The sequence below is a fragment of the Pogona vitticeps genome, chromosome 5 (assembly GCF_051106095.1).
Source record: "Pogona vitticeps strain Pit_001003342236 chromosome 5, PviZW2.1, whole genome shotgun sequence".
Lineage (NCBI taxonomy): Eukaryota > Metazoa > Chordata > Lepidosauria > Squamata > Agamidae > Pogona > Pogona vitticeps.
The window spans coordinates 8,765,285-8,778,510 of record NC_135787.1 but is presented as its reverse complement, the minus strand read 5'-3'; the positions used below and the strand labels follow the sequence as shown (position 1 = coordinate 8,778,510).

Sequence of the window (13,226 nt, the reverse complement as noted above, 5' to 3'; positions counted from 1 at the left end):
TAAAGCTATATATTCTCCCACAGGTTTAAACTGTACAAAGCTGGTTTGAAACCTGCTGCACCCCATATCAGTTTTCACCTGCAGAATGGAGTTACAGGACAGTTCCAATACACCCAGCGTTGTGTTCCTGTTTAGAATAAACAAATGACAGATGCACACAGATCATTATTTAAGGATTTGATTAAATGGAATGAAGTGGTATGATTTCTAAGGAGACGTGTTTCCATAAGCGTTTTAATATCCCTCTAGTTTATCATGAGGCTGAAAACAAACCTTCCCCCCCCCCCACTTTCTATAGTGGAATTAATTTCTTGTCCACCCTTCTTTTTTTTTGCTTTCTCTGAATGAATTTCCTGCTAACTGCTATGCTGTATTCATCCTTTTTCTCCCCTAAGCCCGCTGCCTTAGTATCCTTTTGTTCGCTATACTCTTCCTCCCTGTTACATCATTATAATGTTGTAATAAGCCAGCCCTTTGTTTGCAATTTCTCCCTGCTTTTCCCTCCCCTGCTTTGGTTCCTGTTCAGTGGAAGCTTCTCTAGCGTATGTGAGTGTAGAGGTAATATATGCCAGTGGGTCTGTATTGCACATAATGTGTCTTGGAAGAGTGATGGTTGCGTTGATGTATTAGCAAATCGTATTTAGATAAGTATTTTGCTTTGCAATAGTCCTTTCATCGCTGTAGTGCTCATTGCATAGGTTGTTCAGCTTGAGTCATCTGGGTTTGCATATTAGTAATAGCACCTGCTCTTAATCTACAGTCCTATCTGTCATCTCCAGGGTGCTTTTTCTGGCTCTTAGGTTCCGTGGTGCAATTAGGAGGAAAATGGGCTGTGTTAGGTGACGATGAAGCAAGGGTAGATCGGTATATGTTATATGGGCTGCAAAGTTGCAGGTGAAGCAAAGTAAATCTCAGTTCCTGACGCGATCAGGAGGAGAAAGCAGGATCAAATTTCACCCTAATGTCTTTCTCCTTTACTTTCTCCCACATACTGTACATGACTGTAGAGAAGTGAAGCAATAATGTATGTAAGGCTTCCAGGGTGTGATGAAAGCAGAAATTTGATCATCTGTATAGTGTGACTTAACCCTTGGTTGTAGGGCACATGGAGAAGTTTCAGGATGCTCATCCACACAACGGAGGTAGGAAAAGTTGCTATTTTGGACCACAACCCCCCAGAATCCCCAACACAGCATGGCTAGGATGGAGGATTCTGGTAATTTGGGGTCCAGAAAAGCCGTTTCTCTCTCTCCCTCCAGATTTTGGCATAGATATACTCTTGCAATCTATTTTGGGAGTCCTTCAAGTACAACCTTTCCCTCCCAAAGACACGAATTTTGCTAACCCAGCTTTATAAGTAAATTCACAAAAGTGATTTGCCTGCAAAGTTTACAGTGTCAACGACAAACCACAGCAGGGACAAGGTTATGAGGGAGGAGGATGGAGAGCTCTGTCTTCCTTCTGTAAGCGGCTGCTCTTCTATGCCAGACGTGGAGGGAGCCGGCTTCCCCTGTCCGGCAGCCCACTTTGTACGCTAAGGGCGGGTTGCAGGATGGATACCTCTTGTCTCTTGTTCTGCTAACCTGCTGCCTTGCATGTATGGAATACAGTGGTGCCTTGCTAGACGATGATAATCCGTTCCACTGAAATAGCTGTTTAGCGAAATCATTGTCTAGCGAAAAGCATTTCCCCATTGGAATGCATTGAAACCTGTTTAATTCGTTCCAATGGGGAAGAATCGTCATTGTCTAGCGAAGATCAGCCATAGGAAAGCTGCTTTGCGAACCGCCGATTAGCTGTTTAAATCATTGTCTTGCGAAGCTTAGGTCCCGAAAACACCCGTTTTGCGAGCGCGGAGGGAGCTGTCAAAATCGTCCTCCTTGTGAACGAAGAGTAGCACAGCAGATTCCATGAACTGCTGGATAGCTCATTGGTTTAGGTATGTGATTTGGGTATATACATCAAATATATAATAATAATAACCAAAGGGTTGGACATTTGATTTCCCCACTGTGCCTCCTTGACAGAGGCTAGCCTCAGTGTAGTGTGTAGTGGGAGACTTGTATGTGTGAAACGATCAAAGCACATAATAGAAAGACGTGCTTTTACAGGAAGAAGGTGCTAGGAAGATGGGAGGATTCGGACCTTGGAAGGGGAGTGGAAAGAGGGCTCAAGAGTTTGGGGGAATTTAAGCCGTGGGAGTTGAGAAACAGGAAGCCGAAAGGAAGACTGGCTAGTTGAGATCAAGAAGGAAAGGTGGGTTGGGGGGGGAAAGAAAGAGAACAAAAAAAGTTAGGGAAAGAAAAGAAAAGAAAAAACCCTTACAGAAGGCCTACAGTAGTACCAGGAGAAATGCATTATGCCACAGGTGGAAAGAAGATTCAATTGCAGGACTAGCAAACGGAGTAGAAGCGGGGAAGAGTTGCAGAAAGGAGCCGTGTGTGTCACTGAATGAAAAGCAGGTAACTTTGAGGATGCATATGGAGGAGAGTGGACAGAAGAAATTGGGGATAGAGGAAACTAGAATCCAAGCTCAGAATGTCCTTTCTGCCTATTCCAGAGGCTTTCTGTTAGAAGGCAAACATTTAGCTTAGAAGATAATTAGGTGAGACCTCTTTTCCTCTGTGCTCCGGCCGAAGACAGTGTTTGCTTACAATATGTTGTTCTCTAACTTACCTGGCTCTTAGAGAGGGCGCTAGAACCTAATTGGAGAAAATCTAGCTATAGCAACAACTGTTCGGCCCTGGGCAGGTTGACTCCTCCTAAGCTTCTCTCGTTGCTAGTCGTGCATCTATTCAAAGTTTAGTTGGATGCTAAAACTCTAATAAAGATCTATAGCACTGCAGACCTCTGGTAATATCTTATGCTATATACTTTTGCAAACAAATAAATTTAATGGATTATACTGTACTGTCTGTTTAAAAAATAGAACGGGTGAAAGCTGCTTAATACCTAACATTCTTGCATTGTTGGGAATAAATATTATGATCCAGTGCCTCATCTGTTTAACCTGGAATTAACGATGATAAATGGGAGGCATGCTCTCTGGTAATAGTAGCAATTTCCAGTTCTCTTTGAGTGCTAATTGCTGCTGCTTTGTAATGGTTGCATTGTTTAAAAGAATGTGCAAATATTGACAAGAAATTAGTGGTTTGCTTGGTTGAAATTTAGAGCTTCTGTGTTTGACCATCTGTTGCAATTAAGGAAGCCAGATGTTCAGAGCCTGCAGATGTTACAGAAATGGACCAAATTGACCAGCTCTAAGTTAGTTCTCGTTTTTAAGTGTAGGAACAGGACTGGCGCACACTGCATTATGTATGACTTGCAGACATGAAACCCTCTCATCTTTCTCCTTTGCAAGATAGCAGTGATAACGCACACTGCTGAAAGACGGCAAGTGAACTTCTGTTCCCCCTTGATTTCCCCCCCGTTCGTTCCATGGTTTGACGTAAAAATATGTCAAAAGTACACATTAGCCCGGGAACTTCCTCTTCACCATATTTTTAGCAATAGTAAACCAGAAGTACGGGAAGTTTCTTTTGCTGGGACAAAAGTTTTCCTTTGTTTCCTGGATGTTTCTAAGACAGCGTAACAAATTTGGTTAGCATTTATTGCACATCTACAGACACCCACATACGGTAAGGTGTAGCTTCGGGGAGTGAGGATAAAGATGGAGTGCTTTGCGGGAAACTTATCATGTGTGCATGGCAGGGATTATAAAAGAACCTGACAAATTTCTGACCCTTTTTGAAACTTCTCTGCTGAAAGGTGGTTGTACTGGTTAAGCATACACCTGTTTTTTACGTTTTTAGTTCATTTTGTAGGAAGTAACATAATGCTTATTTTGGAATGCTTCCATTGAGGGTGTAAGATTCTTCCCTTCCCTCTTAACATTCAGGTGAGTCTGGAAGACTTTAAAGAATCTTGCCTTTGAATAGGGAGGTTTATCATGGTGAGGTTTCCCTTTTTTTGTTTTGTTCATCAGCATGCCTTGAATGTATATTTTCATGTATTAAATGTGGATGGTTATTGTTTTTTTTAACTTTACAGTTTGTTGTATTTTAAAACTATAGTTGAGTTTTGCTTTTTTTTGGAAATGTGACACAGAAAGAGGCGTAAATAGTTAAAAGTGAGTATTGTGGAGTGTCTGGTTTTGGAGAGTCTTGTCGCTCAGAAAAAGTAGTAGGTAGCTTCATGTTTTAAATAAATCAGCATGTTAGTTGCAGGCTGGTTATCTCTTTTTTGCCCGGCTTTCTTGGTTTCCATCTGTGTAGAGAAATGGAAACTATACAGTGGTCTCAGGATTATTGGTGAAACAATCCATGTTGTGCCTCTTAAGACTCATTGTGGGAGCATACCTGGCTACAGAAATTGACACATTTCTGACACCGTGGTCCCTTCTGGAGAAACAAAATAGACACAAAATCATGCATACCTTTGGGAGAAAAGGAACATGAATGTGTGTAATTCCATGTGAAGGAACAAAGGATGGGGTGGGAGCCTCGAAAGGATATGGAGGAACACAGTGAAATTGAGATTGAGAGGTTTCATGTTCCTGTCCACAACAAGCAAACTTTTTTCAAGCAAGAGGTCTGTGCTGCTACCGTACCTCTGGTTTATTCTTCTTAAAAATCTTAATAATTGCATCCTGTATGTCTGGGATGTTTGCAGAGGAAGCCCTCCCTACCACCTGCGCCTAGCGTGGAAGCACAACATTTTAGCATCGTGGCTGGCTGCTAAATATCTTTACCAACTGTTAGCTGCTCAGAGGATCTCACTTTTATGCTACGGACAATTTGATTTCTTGAGTTTTTACTTTTGTATGGGATATCTAGCTCTTTTTTATACTTTGTGGATAAAGGTTGCAATCTGCCCTTCTCCCTGAATGGTTAACTTTCTATTAATGGAGAATTTTCGTTCTTAAACAGGGAGGTGTTTCAGATGCAGTGTTTGCTCCACCATGCGTTCCAGATCCTACATTGATCTTATTGGTATTTCCCCCCGGAGCCAAAGTACTTTATTTTTATTGTGCTGCGCACCATTCCCGCACAGTGTGTGTGTTCCCTCTTCTTAAAATTTCTTTCCAAACCTTTTTGGTGCAACTTTGGACTAGGAGGGAGAGTTTTCAATCACTCCGACACTTAGAATCATAGAAAAGTGAAGTCGGAAGGGGTCTACAAGGCCATCACGTCCAACCCCCTGCTCGATGCAGAAATCCAAATCAAAGCATACCTGCCAGGTGCTTATCTAAGTTTTTCTTGAATGCTTCCAGTGTTGGCGCACTCACCAACTCCCAAGGTAACTGGTTCCACTTCCCAGGCCATTTCAGCTGGTAAGTGCAAGTTCATTGTTGAAACACTCTATTGACCGTGGACGGTTGCTTTTCTGAGAAGGAAGAGGAAATATCATTTGCTTTAGACAAATGGTCCCCCACAATTTTATGTGCTGCATCTTATGTTTGCCCCAATCCAAGTAAAGTCATTTTTTTGGAATCAGTGAGGCCTAAATTAGTTCTAAGTTTCTTTGATTTCAGTGGGAGTTAAGTACAACTTATGGGTCACAGAATGTACGCATTGTCCTTTTGATGATACCGTGTTTGGCTCATTTGTCTTCTCTGGCTTGGTTGACTCTATTCTTTATAGCAAAACTGGAAGAGAGAGTTAATTATTGCAGGGCTGGTTTATCCCTTAGAGGCATATACAGCGGTGTCTTCAGAAATACCTTACCTAGGGTTGTAGAAGATGCTGTGTTGCTAGGTGAAGGATAAACAAATAAAAGGTTTCAGTAGCAAGCATTAACCCCTAGCAGTCACTCCCTTAATTAGTACTTTTCCTTTCTGTGCAGAAGCCTCGGTTTCATTAGCTGTCCGGAGTTCTGTCTGAACCTGTAGCGAAAGGCCTGTGGCACCTGTCATGAAAGGAGGCCATCGGTGTGTAGAGACCCGCTGGAGGTCTGATAACTTTCCTGTTCTAGCAGGAACCCTGGATCTGCAACAGCAGGCAGAGCATTTGAAAATCCATGTCTGGGGTCTGATTAGATGCATCTGGCTTGAGTGGGGCAAGGTGAGGGTCACACATTTTGTGGGCCATTGATATGCTTATGAGACCGGAAGGATACCTTTTGTGAAAAGTTTGTAGCTATGAACAAGTATGGTGGTCATTATGGTGCCGTGTACAGGGTTCAAATATATCTGTGTTGTTCTTCAATTACTGTTTCAGATAAAGAGAGAAACCAGGAATGAGAAAACAGGAAAAACCAGTATAAAACCTGTCTTTCTGTTGCGTGGCGGAATATGGAGATTTAAACATATGATTCAGAGATGTATCATTCTTCCTTCATGTGATTGTTTAACGATTATGCTTTTGCTTGAGCGCCAAACTCTTTATGGGGTGTTGTGTAAATAGGAAATTCATGAGACCTGGGACATATTTGGAGTACTAACAAGTGAAAGACTTTTTGTTAATTTAAAGAATAACTTCTCTTTTTTATAAGCTTTCATAGACGCAGCGCGTTCCGTCAGATTCATGACTGGAGTAACTAAACTACGCTTTATGAGTGTTGCTTATCATGTAAATACGTATCTTAGACTCATCTGTGTGTATCGTTTGTTCAGTACAGTATTTGCAACAGATGAAAAGAGTGCTTTCATTTTGTTTGGCAAAGCGGAGCTTGGAATGTTATTGTAAAACGTTAACCCATCAGCACTACTATTACTTTTCTAAAAGGTAACATGTTCCCCCATTACTCAATACTTTATGAGCAAAGCACTAAGGACTAGTAGCTACTAATGTGTTAATTTTTACTGATTTTATTTGAAAAAGTCAATCCTAAAATATAGGGAGGGAAAACCCAACAACAGCTGGTCAGAAATCCTCAAAATCACCAAAATGTGCTGAAAGTATCGATCAGCCATTACTTTACTATACCCAAATGGTTCTGTGCCAGGGTTAAATAATAATCATGTCCCGTCGAGTCAGTTCTGAAACATGGAGGCTCTTTTCATGGTTTTCTAGGTACACAGTACTCAGAAAGGGTTGACTATTCCCTTCTTCTGGGGATGCCTTGGGACTGTAATCTTTGCCAAAGGCCACACAAAAGGCTGGATTTTGTGGGATGCACAGTGGGGAATTGAACTCTCAACCTTTAGCTCCACAGCCAGATAACTAACACATTGAGCTATCTAGCTAGCCAGATTGATTTTATGGTGTAAGCCGCCTAGCGTGGTCGTAATTGACCAGATAGGTGGGATATAAATAGAATAAATAAATAAATAAATTGTGCCACGATTCGCGCATAATATGCTGCTGTGTATGTGCCTTACCCAAAGGTGCATCTGTCAAGAAGTGAAATTTTGGATTGAATACTGAATACTATTTGCTTGCAACTTAATTTAGTTTTTACATATATTTTAAAGCATTTCTGCCTACAGTTTTTCTCATATCTGTAAGACTTTGGGATGTTTTCAGTATTTGAAATATTTTTGCGCTTACGGAATGTAAAAACGGTGTAGATGAATAAACCTTGTACAACTAGACAAGCTAGTGTTATGTGGAATTATTGCAACTGAAGTTGAGCATGAACCATGGTTTGGAGGTTTGGCCCAGTTTGGTGTGGTGCCCGTACTGGTGTTCCATGACCCTGCATGCTTCCCTCCCCCACCTCCTCTGGTAGCAGTGTGGTTGCCTCCTCCAGCAACTGCCCATTCAGATGAGAAGGTGGGGCAGGGAATCCTGCGGCACTGCCTCTGAGTGTACAATTGTCCGGAGAAGGGAGATCAGGGAAGTGTGTTGCTGCCAGTGAGTTGGGTGTTCACCCAGAGGAGGCGAGGGAGGGAAGCATGCAGCATCCTCAAAACATGTGTGTGGGCGCTACGCTGGACTGGCCTGAGCAGTGGTTCATGCCTGTCTCTGATTGCATCAATGAAAAGACTTATACTTTGACACTTAAGATGAATTTTGATACGGTTGGAAATGATTGTCTGGCTTCACTCTGGAATTAACCCTTAACTGGGACAAATGCCAGCTGTCCCGAATATGGAGTTCTGATTCCCCCCCCCCCCCAGAGATTCATAGAGTTCCCTAAGGCTCTTAGGGAGATGTTCCGGTGTCAGAACCTGTGTGTTGACACATCATTGCTCCTCAGGAGCATGAAGTGTGTTTCTGTGCTCAGCAGTCATTAGCATGGTGCTTTACCCGTTTGCGCCTGAGGCTGTTTTGCAGATTGCAGTTGCCATTAATTATCCCTCCCCCGAGGCATATCCAGGGTGGTGGCCCTTTGCTCATGGCAAGTGCGCTGAGTAACAAGCTCTAGGCCTTTGTGGGAAAATGTTAAATTGCAGCTTTCCTTCGTAGTGACAAGGAAAGAAGTTTGACTGTTTGCCCTTTTCTTATGACTTCAGGAAGTAGCGATGTGTGATGACTTTGCAGAAGATGGTTTTATGCTTGAGCTGAATCAAAATCCAGGGAAGGGCTGCCCTCTGACCTGGCACATGGTGCATTGTTGGCAGATGGTGCTACATCGTGCCGTCCCTATGTACTACCTGCCTCTTGTCCATCTAATATATATGGCTGTTGGAATTTCTTTGGTATGAACACGATTGGCAAATAGGTTGTTCTGAGTGTTCCCTCAAATGTGGGTGCAGTTTTTTTTTTTAAAAAAAATCCCTGTATATAATCCCGAGACTGAACCGTTTATTCTAGCCCTAGGAAGTGATCTGAAACGCTGATCACCCTATCTCCTGAAAAGGACAGTAGCTGTTTCCACAGCTATAAATACTCAACTATCCAACAAACAGCAACAGAGCATGGACAGAGTTCCTGCTCCTGGCCTCTGAAGATGCCGGCCACAGAGACTGGCAAAACGTCAGGAAGAACAACCTTCAGAACACGGTCAAAGAGCCCGAAAAACCCACAACAACCATCAGATCCCGGCTGTGAAAGCCTTTGAGAATACATGGAGCTTGTTTGCTAGGGGTGTGTGTGTGTGTGTGTGTGTGTGTGTGTGTGTGTGTGTGTGTGTGTGTGTGTGTGTGTGTGTGTGTGTGTGTGTGTGTGTGTGTGTGTGTGAGAGAGAGAGAGAGAGAGAGAGAGAGAGAGAGAGAGAGAGAGAGAGAGAGAGAGAGAGAGAGAAGGTGAGTGGAATCCAGTTTCAAACTAACATTGCAACAGGGTAGTTGAACCTTAAACCTGATTCCAAGATACCTTACATTAGCCTTGATATCCAAGGTTGATAAATCAAAATTTGTGTCCACAGCGTTTTTTTAAAAAAATATGGACTTGTGTCATTGTGGGGGTGGAGTAAAGGCGCAGTTCAGCCATTGAGCGCAACAATCTCCCATTATTCTGTGCTTGATTAGATAACCACTCTTCCAAAGCCAGCTCCTATGCTCTGAGATTAGTGAAGGCTTAATCTATCTTCCCTATGTACTAGCCTTGTACATAAGACATCCTATCAGATATCCATTCAAAGTCCAACATGCGTTGACTAGTTTCATGTAGTCAATTGCCTGAGCAACGCTTGGGCAATCGGCGACATGACCTTGGTTTATGCATGCCGGATTTTAAGTGCGTAGGGCTTATTTGACTGATATGGCCCCTTGTAAAAGTCTGGAAGACAAGACTCGCTTGGTAAAAATTGTGATGATGGGAAAAGTTGAAGGCAGCTGGAAAAGGAAAAGACTGATCATGAAGTAGATTTGCTCATTAAAAGAAGCCACTGGCTTTCGTTTGTCACAGCTATTGAGGGCTGTTAGTGACAGGAACATTTGGAGATTGTTAATTCATGGTGTTGCCATAAATTGAAAGTGACTTGACAACATATAATAATAACAAAAGTTTGGTTATGCAGGGCAGGGATGGTTTGCTGTCACTCTTCTCCATGTGGGATGGGCAGAGGTATTGTTCACCCAACTTTCTCTCCTCTCCTGACAGGACAAGGAACAGAGACATGGGGCTCCACAGAGAGCAGGAAGCTTGCTCTCAGTGGCGTGGATCACCAGAGGGAAGGCGTTTTAGTGGCACTTCATTCATGGGAGGGAAACCAGACAGACAGTTGCACTAAGAGAAACTATTGCTGTGATGTCATACCTGTCCTCCAACCTAGATGGCAGAGAGCCTGGCCCTTGCCTGCTCTTTTCATGGGGAAACTTTGTGATGTCTTGGAAACGTGTGCCCTGGAAATTGCTGGATATTTTGCTAGATAATACAGTGGTGCCCTGCTAGACGATTATCTCGCAAAACGGTTTATTCAGTAGACGATGAGTTTTTGCGATCGCTATAGCGCTTTGCAAAATGGTGTTTCCTATGGGCGATTTTTGCTGGACAGTGTTTCGGACGGTGCTTCGCAAGACTTTTTTTTGGGGACCATTTTTCGCAAGACAGCAATTTTGACAGCTGATCCGTGCTTCGCAAAACGGTTTTCCTATGGGTGATTTTCGTAAGACAACGACGATTTTTCCCCATTGGAACGCATTAAATGGATTTAAATGCATTCCAATGGGGAACCACATTTTGCAAGACGATGTTTTTGCAAAACAGCGATTTTCGCAGAATGAATTAACATCGTCTTGTGAGGCACCACTGTAATTACATCTGAGAAACTTGCTAAAGTGCTCAATTGATTTTTAGGCACATGCTCATGGCTGTCCCTTTGATTCAAGCGCCCTTATGAGAGGTTGGCTCCCACTGAACTCAGAGGGACATGCATAGAATTGCAATGAGAAAATATGTAATTTAACTCACAACAATAAATAAAGGCAGAATGTTTATAGTTTGTGTGCCCCTAAGAGTATTCATCCAAATGCAGTTTTTGAAACTTTAGCCCATAATATAGTTTGATTGACATATCTCTATAAACACCCAGGGGAATTCTCTGGGACTTCCTCAGATCTTAATCCCACCCAGGCTTCTCGCTGGAGCATTTTGCAAATATTAAAGGTTTAGATTTGGAACATGAGACATAGGGTCAGATACATTTCAAGGCAACACCATCTATCTCTCCGGGTACCCCTACATTCCTAAGATATTAGGGGGGCGGGGTATAAATCGAATGAATGAATGAATGAATGAATGAATGAATAAATACTCTGGTGTTTCTCAGTTGACCAATTACAAGGCCAAAGCTTGCTAATTTGTCAGTTGAGGTAAGATTAGAATAAGTAATTTAAAAAGTATTTTCCTGAAGAGTGCACTGCTTCTAGATGTGGAATCAGTGGCTTTGTCTAATGAGGCCCTTATGAAGAGCGCTTTTGAGTATGTGCAGAATGTACTTTGCTCATCAGCTAGATTTTCGTTGCTGCAATCTACAGTCACAAGGTATTCCTAAAATGTGGCTGTGGCTTATATCCTGTTGGCAGTTCCTACTAGGGTACTCTCATTGAATCAATGTGTTAAATGCTAAATGAGTACTTGCATACAGTTAAGTCCCATTGATCCAGATGGACTACTCCATTTGACAGAAGCAGTTTGGTTATGGCCAGAGTTGAATCGGACATGGTTGAATCTGATCTTTTAAAACTCTGCTGCACAACATTTATAAATCAGTTTGCCTGTTGCACATCATATATGTCATTATATACGTAGCTGTCATAAATCTGTTGCAGTCTTGGCACTTTCAGGTATAGAAGATAGATAGCAACTGATAGTGTTACAAAGCAGAATTACAATTTTTATATAGTATGTGACAAGATAGGTAATGTAAATTGACTGATCCATGGAGTCTTTTGCAGAAAGAAGAAAAAATGAATGGGCTTGAGAGAAATATTTGAAAGAAGTGAAAAACTGCAACTTTCGTAAATCTGTGTTGAATTGTAGGAATGTGCATTCTCCTTAGGATGATGTGGCTAATGTATTCAAGAAGTGAAAATGTGAAAATAATATAGCTGGGTTTTGTACTTTCTTTGACATGACTCAAACGTTCTGGGCTTAGATGGACGAAACTCCTTCCTTCCTCCCTCCCTCCCTCCCTCCCTCCATTGCAAATATGAAGAAATTTGCAGTTTGGGGAAAATATGTTTTAAAAATGAAACAAAATTCTCTCCTTTCCTTACACAGCCTTGAAAGAGTTAACAAGGTGTTTCCTTACAAATTTGTATATTTATATTTGCTATCATCATCATGATTGGGTGCTGTCAAGTCAGTTCTGGTGTGCGAAATTTGCTCTTAAAGACAATTGTTTGAACAATCTGGAAGTCCTTGGGATAAAGCAATCATTGTTAAACCTGATATCCTTTCTTTCTCATGGCAGAATCTTTGAAAATCAGGCCCTGGTTTGATTGCATAGAATGAGTTCCAAATTGCCTGCATGTTAGCAGATGTGGTCTCTTTCTGACTATTCAGTAGAGCGTGGAAAAATTAGTTTAATTCCTAATTTTTCCAAAAATTCCTCAACTACCAATGGCTGCTCTGTGCAAGGGGTACTTGGCAAAAGAAACAGAGAGAAAAGGTACAGTACATTTCTAGACTGCCTTTGTATTCTCTTCTCTGTGTTTTTCCCCTCTTCTCTGGCAATAGCAGACAGCCAGGAGGTAAGAGGGGTTAATCTACCACAGCATATATTTTGAAAGGTGCTGCCATTCCTGACTTTCAGTGTTGAATTTGTCCCAGAAAAAAAAAAAATTAAGTGCGACTTTTTTTTTTAGATGGAGGCTAAATCTTGCTTATGAAATGAGACAGAATTTTAATTTTAGTTCCATCAGTGAGAAGGGGAAAAAGTGACTGTATGCTCTTGTCTTTTCAGCTTGGAAATGATTTTCTTTAATTAGAATATTAGCAGAGAGAGGCAAGCAAACTATTTCTGGTTTAAGATGGAAAGCCAGTGTTGAGAAGACTGAACTTAACGGTTAACAGGGAAAAAACACCTCACAGATGGAATCCGTATTTTTTAAGGTACAGTTTATGGATTTTACTACGTAGGCCTTAAACAAGAACAGATAGCTTTAGAAAACATCGGAAGAAACATGCACAGTACTGTAGGATTTAATTTCTCTCTTTTCCACAGTGTATAGAAATGGTACAATGGTGCAAAATGGTACAAAAACTAAGATCATGGCCACTGGTCCCATCACCTCCTGGCAAATAGAAGGGGAAGATATGGAGGCAGTGACAGATTTTACTTTCTTGGGCTCCATGATTACTGTAGATGCTTACAGCAGCCACAAAATTCTTAGGAGGAAAGCCATGACAAACCTCGACAGCATCTTAAAAAGCAGGGACATCACCTTGCTGACA

General features: G+C 41.8%; 1 protein-coding gene across 7 annotated transcripts in view; it reads left to right on the top strand.

Moving 5' to 3' along the window:
• SLC4A4 (solute carrier family 4 member 4) overlaps positions 1-13,226 on the top strand; it is a 223,198-nt gene that overhangs the window by 6,216 nt on the left and 203,756 nt on the right. Inside the window, exon 1 of one of the 7 annotated variants that reach the window (XM_073002086.2) lies at positions 3,616-3,638. The exons of 4 other annotated variants lie outside the window; for them this stretch is intronic. The gene's annotated coding sequence lies outside the window, so the exon portion shown is untranslated. Of the gene's footprint in view, positions 1-3,615; positions 3,639-3,749; positions 3,899-6,038; positions 6,063-13,226 lie in introns of those variants that run through there. 2 more of the 7 variants (XM_078394465.1, XM_078394466.1) reach the window with 2 other exon arrangements.